Raw genomic sequence first — 7500 nt, 5'->3', positions numbered from 1 at the left:
ACATATCACAATAGGCAACACATCTAATCAACTCTCCACTGTGACACACAGCAGGTACATTAGTAGAAATATAGTATACATATTTATTCTCGGTCACTTGCGTGCCTGACTAAATAATAATAATAATAATAACAAATAACTAACTCGAAAATAAATACACTACTTGCTTATTATTGATATACCAGTATAGTCTACACAACTCTCTAGATGTTTGAACGTGTGGCTCCGAAGAGGAGCCGGATTGATGGTGATATTGGCTGAAGGGGAGGGAGGCCCTTTATTTACTTCTTCTCAGTCTTCTTGGGAAGGAGCACGGCCTGAATGTTGGGCAGCACGCCACCCTGTGCAATGGTGACTCCGGAGAGGAGCTTGTTAAGTTCCTCGTCGTTGCGGATGGCCAGCTGCAGGTGACGTGGGATGATGCGAGTCTTCTTGTTGTCACGGGCGGCATTGCCGGCAAGCTCAAGGACTTCAGCAGCCAGGTACTCCATAACTGCCGCAAGGTACACGGGGGCACCAGCACCCACGCGCTCGGCGTAGTTGCCTTTCCTTAGAAGGCGATGAATCCTGCCGACCGGGAACTGGAGTCCAGCACGACTGGAACGGGACTTTGACTTTCCCTTCACCTTTCCTCCCTTGCCGCGTCCAGACATGATAATGGATGTTGTGGTAGTAGTAGTAGTAGTAGTAGTTGTTGTTGTTGGTGATAAATGAGGAGCGCGAGTACTCTAACCTCGTCGGTAGCTCTGCGAGCAAGTAGTGAATTTTGGGAAAAACGGCTATATATACGCGAGATCAGATCGGCCCAGAGCGCGTCTGGACCAATCAGGACGCTCGCTGAGGTGGCGACTCCTGATCCTGAGTAGGCACGCTAATATATATACCACTTTTCAACTGAGAAAATGTTTCCTCCCTTCTACCTTCGTCCCCCTAACTTCACCTCTCTTAAGCTAGTGCATCTCTCTTACCATCCTCTTCTTGCACCGCCTTCTCCAAACAATCTACTTTATGTGTGTCTTCTAGTTGCCCTTTACGACTCACCTGCTAACTCAGGTTTCCACCAAGAACTCATGTTCTGTAAATATTTTATGTCATTGCAACGTACTTGTAAATGTTATGTAAATATTATATGTAACCCTCCCCCACTCTATTCTATCTCACAGCAGTGCGGGTGGTTTTCCTCCGGGGACTCCGGTTTCCACCCTACAAATCGCTCTTGTACTGCCCTGTGACACTCATTACTTTACAGTAGCAAGCCTGACCGCCCGGCAACTTTTTTTCTCCCACTGTACTTCTATTTCTCCTCACTTTTTCTTCCCTGTGTACCAGTCTTGGTACACACACTGCCCCTTCTTGTAACACCCCCCTTTTTCTAAATAAAAACTTGAAACTTGAAACTTGAAAACGCACACTCGTTCTCACAGCAGTACGGCGACACTATGCCTCCCAAAGCATCAGGAAAGGCTGCCAAGAAAGCTGGCAAGGCACAGAAGGCCATTGCCAAGGGCGACAAGAAGAAGAAGCGCAGGAGGAAGGAGAGCTACTCCATCTACATCTACAAGGTGCTCAAGCAAGTCCACCCAGACACTGGCGTGTCCTCCAAGGCCATGTCAATCATGAACTCGTTCGTGAATGACATTTTCGAGCGCATCGCTGCCGAGGCATCCCGCCTGGCACACTATAACAAGCGCTCCACCATCACCAGCCGGGAAATCCAGACCGCTGTCCGTCTTCTTCTGCCTGGTGAACTGGCAAAACACGCTGTTTCTGAAGGCACCAAGGCTGTTACCAAGTATACCTCCTCCAAGTAAACAGGCGGCCAGTATACTGCTGCCAGTATAAAATAATACCCGGCTCCATTGGAGCCACACTTGAAAAGGAAAAAAGATACGATATAGACAAATGCATTATTATTATAATTATTGTTATTATTATTAATATTATTATTATTATTATTTTTATTATTATTATTATTATTATTATTATTATTATTATTATTATTATTATCATTATTAATAATATTAATATTGTTGTTTTTATTATGATTATTATTATAATAATTATTGTATCATTATTATTATTATTATTATTATTATTATTATTATTATTATGCTTATTATTATCGTGATTATTATTCTGTGGAGATAAAGAAAAGATAAAAAAAAAATAGAGATAAAGAAAGATAAAAATTCTCCCAAGTGAAAGAGATATGGCCATGGAAGAGGGAATAATAATAATAATATAAAAAAAAAAAAAGGGGGGAAGGATATTGAGTTGAAAGTCGATACCTGATACTGAAAGATGGAAAATAAATATTTTCTTCCACAAAACCAAACAGATTGTCTATGAAAATTCTTTAATGAAAGAGATGTTTGGCCCTAAAAAGGGCCTAGATATTGCTGTTATGAAGATCATTCGTGGATGACTTCTTAGGCACGCTCGCCACGGATGCGACGAGCCAGTTGGATGTCCTTTGGCATGATAGTCACGCGCTTGGCATGGATGGCGCACAGGTTGGTATCCTCAAACAGACCCACGAGGTAAGCCTCGGAAGCTTCCTGGAGAGCCATGACAGCAGAGGACTGGAAGCGGAGGTCAGTCTTGAAATCCTGAGCAATTTCACGCACCAGGCGCTGGAAAGGCAGTTTCCTGATAAGCAGCTCAGTGCTCTTCTGATAACGGCGGATCTCACGGAGAGCAACGGTTCCAGGCCTGTAACGGTGGGGTTTCTTGACACCTCCAGTGGCTGGAGCAGACTTGCGAGCTGCCTTTGTAGCAAGCTGCTTGCGGGGCGCCTTGCCACCAGTGGACTTGCGAGCCGTTTGCTTGGTACGTGCCATAGTTGTGGTAACAACAACTCACAACGAACACTCAGCTGAGTCTGCCCGCGCTTCCCACAAAATCCCTTTATATATGAATCGGGTGGGCCCGACGACTCCAACCCTGCCTTGTGATTGGTCAGAAACGTCCAGTGAGGCTCATCGCCCACGCAGTCACCGCATGAAAGATGTGATCATTATTGTTAGTCTAATTCATTTTGTTCTTATTCTTATTCTTATTCTTATTCTTTCTTCCCTCATTCATAACAAATCTTGGAAAATATACAGCAGAACTGACATGTCATTTAAAATTCTAAGACAATTAGCAAGAAAGTTGTGATATTCTTATTTTTTTCATTCTTTTTATTCTATTTTTTTCTTATTCTTGTCATAATTAATATTGTTATCTTTATTATTTTCATTTTTTTTTATTATTCTTCCTTATCTTATTCTTATTTATCCTACTTTTAGAGAGATGAGGCTTGTGCGGTCACCCATCCAAGTTCTGCCCGGACCCCCTGCTTAACCTTGCTGATCCCGCCGTCAGCTGATTGGTCAAGAGCGGAGAACAAGGTGTTGGGAGGGCTTATTTCTCTTATTCTTATTCTTTCCTGTATTGTTGTTGCATTGTTGTGCTGAAAATGTTGGAAAATATGCACTAAAATTAACCCTTCATTCATAATTCTACGACAATTAGCAAGAGAGATATATTATTACTTTTTTCCCTTATTTTTGTTCTTTTTATTCTTAATCTTCTTTTTTTTATTATAGTTGTTATTGTTATTTTATTATTTTCGTTTTTCGTTCATTCTCCTCATTCTTATTGCTATTTTTTTCTATTCTCAGAGAGATGAGGCTTTTGTGGTCACCCATCCAAGTTCTTCCCGGACCCCCTGCTTAACTGCGCTGATCCCGCCGTTAGCTAATTGGCCAAGACCGGAGAACTAGGTGTTGGGAGGCCTTCTTTCTATTATTCTTATTCTTTCTTCCCCCATTCATATCGTTGTATTGGAAATGTTGGAAAATATACAAAAGAATTCACCCTTCTATGACAATTAGGAAGAAAGACATGGGATGCTTTCTTTCTTTTTTTTTATATTCCTTTATTGTAATTTTTCTTATTCTTGTTATAATAATTCTTACTGTTATCTTTATTACTTAAAATTTTCGTTCATTCTCCCTATTCTTATTCTTATTTTTTTTATTTATTTATTTTTTTTCAGACAGATGAGGCTTGTGTAGTCACCCATCCAAGTATTGCCCGAAACCCCTGCGTAATCTCGACGATTTCATTTGACAATACCTATTTACTTATTTATTTATTATTATATTTATTAAAAAAAAAAAAGAAGAAAAGAAGATGAAGAATAAGGTATGTAATCGAAATACTCTCTCTATACTGTAGCAATAGTTTAGCTGGATGTACTTGTATTGTGTCAAAAATACTTGCAATATCTGCAATTGTAACCTGCAGTGTCGGCATAATGCATAATTAAGCAATGAAAAGAAAAATTAATAAAAGAATAAATGAAAAAAAGAAAGAAAAAAAGATACAATTAACAATTAAATATATTAGCTACCCCTCTACGTTTCTTTATCACTGCAGAAAAATGGAAACATTTTAACGTAGACTTGTCAAAATTCAACTGAAATTAAGGGTTAAATAAGGATTGTCACCCCTTCCCCAGAGGATATTCATTGTCTTTTAATATATATATATATATATATATATATATATATATATATATATATATATATATATATATATATATATATATATATATATATATATATATATATATATATATATATATATATATTCTTTTTATTTAAAGTCTTATTTAGAGAGAGAGAGAGAGAGAGAGAGAGGTAACGTCCTTGAGGATAGCAGCTCGTCTACGCTCCGCTCAGTGATCAGCGTTAGAATGTAATTCCTCATTTCTTTAAAAAAAAAAAAAAAAAAAAAAAAACAGAAACTTTATTTAGGGGGCTTGCTGGAAACAAACTACAATGGAGGAAAGAACAATATGTCTGCTATATGACCCACCCAGTTAAATTTTCAAGAAGCAAACGCAAGTTGGAAAATACGAGGAAGATAAATTTTCATTTATATACGTTTTATGGTAATTTCTGCCACGCCTTCCTCTATTCATCAAACGTCACTGACACTTATTCCCTTTATTTTTTACTTTACAGAATCTTTTGTAGGGCAAGACTCTAGAGGATATGTGCTTTCATAAATTCTATAATGCTTTGCTTATCATAGAGACATAAAAAAAAAAAATAATAATAATAAAAATAAATAAATTAATTAATTTAAAAAATCAAAATAAATAGATATATAAATTAATTAATCAATCAAATAAATTTCTATGCTTCACCTTTATAGCATTCGTATGAATGTCAAAACAAAACAAAAAATATAAATATAAATAATAATATGAAAAAAAAAAATTACTAAATATATGAAAAATAGCATTACTACTACTACTACTACTACTACTACTACTGCTACTACTACTACTATTTTTTTTTTTTTTTTTATGTAGGAAGGACACTGGCCAAGGGCAACAAAAATGTAATAAAAAAAATGCCCACTGAAATGCCAGTCCCATACAGGGGTCAAAGCAGTGGTCAAAAAATGATGAATAAGTGTCTTGAAACCTCCCTCTTGAAGGAATTCAAGTCATAGGAAGGTGGAAATACGGAAGCAGGCAGGGAGTTCCAGAGTTTACCAGAGAAAGGGATGAATGATTGAGAATACTAGTTAACTCTTGCGTTAGAGAAGTGGACAGAATAGAGGTGAGAGAAAGAAGAAAGTCTTGTGCAGCGAGGCCACGGAAGGAGGGGAGGCATGCAGTTAGCAAGATCAGAAGAGCAGTTAGCATGAAAATAGCGGTAGAAGACAGCTAGATATGCAACATTGCGGCGGTGAGAGAGAAGCTGAAGACAGTCAGTTAGAGGAGAGGAGTTGATGAGACGAAAAGCTTTTGATTCCACCCTGTCTAGAAAAGCAGTATGAGTGGAACCCCCCTCAGACATGTGAAGCATACTCCATACATGGACGGATAAGGCCCTTGTACAGAGTTAGCAGCTGGGGGGGTGAGAAAAACTGGCGGAGACGTCTCAGAACACCTAACTTCATAAAAGCTGTTTTAGCTAGAGATGAGATGTGAAGTTTCCAGTTCAGATTATAAGTAAAGGACAGACCGAGGATGTTCAATGTAGAAGAGGGGGACAGTTGAGTGTCATTGAAGAAGAGGGGATAGTTGTCTGGAAGGTTGTGTCGAGTTGATAGATGGAGGAATTGATTTTTTGAGGCATTGAACAATATCAAGTTTGTTCTGCCCCAATGAGAAATTTTAGAAAGATCAGAAGTCAGGCGTTCTGTGGCTTCCCTGCGTGATATGTTTACCTCCTGAAGGGTTGGACGTCTATGAAAAGACGTGGAAAAGTGCAGGGTGGTATCTTCAGCGTAGGAGTGGATAGGACAAGAAGTTTGGTTTAGAAGATCATTAATGAATAATAAGAAGAGAGTGGGTGACAGGACAGAACCCTGAGGAACACCACTGTTAATTGATTTAGGAGAAGAACAGTGACCGTCTACCACAGCAGCAATAGAACGGTCAAAAAGGAAACTTGAGATGAAGTAAACAGAGAGAAGGATAGAAACCGTAGGAGGGTAGTTTGGAAATCAAAGCTTTGTGCCAGACTCTATCAAAAGCTTTTGATAATTATGTCCAAGGCAACAGCAAAAGTTTCACCAAAATCTCTAAAAGAGGATGACCAAGACTCAGTAAGGAAAGCCAGAAGATCACCAGTAGAGCGGCCTTGACGGAACCCATACTGGCGATCAGATAGAAGGTTGTGGAGTGATAGATGTTTAAGAATCTTCCTGTTGAAGATAGATTCAAAAACTTTAGATAGGCAGGAAATTAAAGCAATAGGATGGTAGTTTGAGGGATTAGAACGGTCACCCTTTTTAGGAACAGGTTGAATGTAAGTAAACTTCCAGCAAGAAGGAAAGGTAGTGTTGACAGACAGAGCTGAAAGAATTTGAATAGGCAAGGTGCAAGCATGGAGGCATTGTTTCGGAGAACAATAGGAGGGACCCCATCCGGTCCATAAGCCTTCCGAGGGTTTAGGCCAGCGAGGGCATGGAAAACATCATTGCGAAGAATTTTAATAGGTGGCATGAAGTTGTCAGAGGGTGGAGGAGAGGGAGGAACAAGCCCAGAATCGTCCAATGTAGAATTTTTAGCAAAGGTTTGAGCAAAGATTTCAGCTTTAGAAATAGATGCGATAGCAGTGGTGCCATCTGGTTGAAATAGAGTAGGGAAAGAAGAAGCAGCAAAGTTATTGGAGATACTTTTTGGCTAGATGCCAGAAATCACGAAGGGAGTTAGAGAGAGAGAGAGAGAGAGAGAGAGAGAGAGAGAGAGAGAGAGAGAGAGAGAGAGAGAGAGAGAGAGAGAGAGAGAGAATGTGTGTGTGTGTATATGTGTCGGTTGGGTTGTGAAGGATGGGAAAAACCAGCAAGCCTCGGCTCCACTGACTGATCGATACTTGAATGTAATTCAAGTAAGGCGAAGTTAGGTTAGATTAGGTCAGGTCAGGTTAAGTTAGGTTAGGTTAGGTTAATTTAGGTTAGGTTGTTAGTGTTAGTTTAGGGTAGTTTAGG

This window comes from Scylla paramamosain, unplaced genomic scaffold (assembly GCF_035594125.1).
Source record: "Scylla paramamosain isolate STU-SP2022 unplaced genomic scaffold, ASM3559412v1 Contig110, whole genome shotgun sequence".
Lineage (NCBI taxonomy): Eukaryota > Metazoa > Arthropoda > Malacostraca > Decapoda > Portunidae > Scylla > Scylla paramamosain.
The sequence above is the reverse complement of the archived record's forward strand: the minus strand, read 5'-3'. Positions refer to the sequence as shown.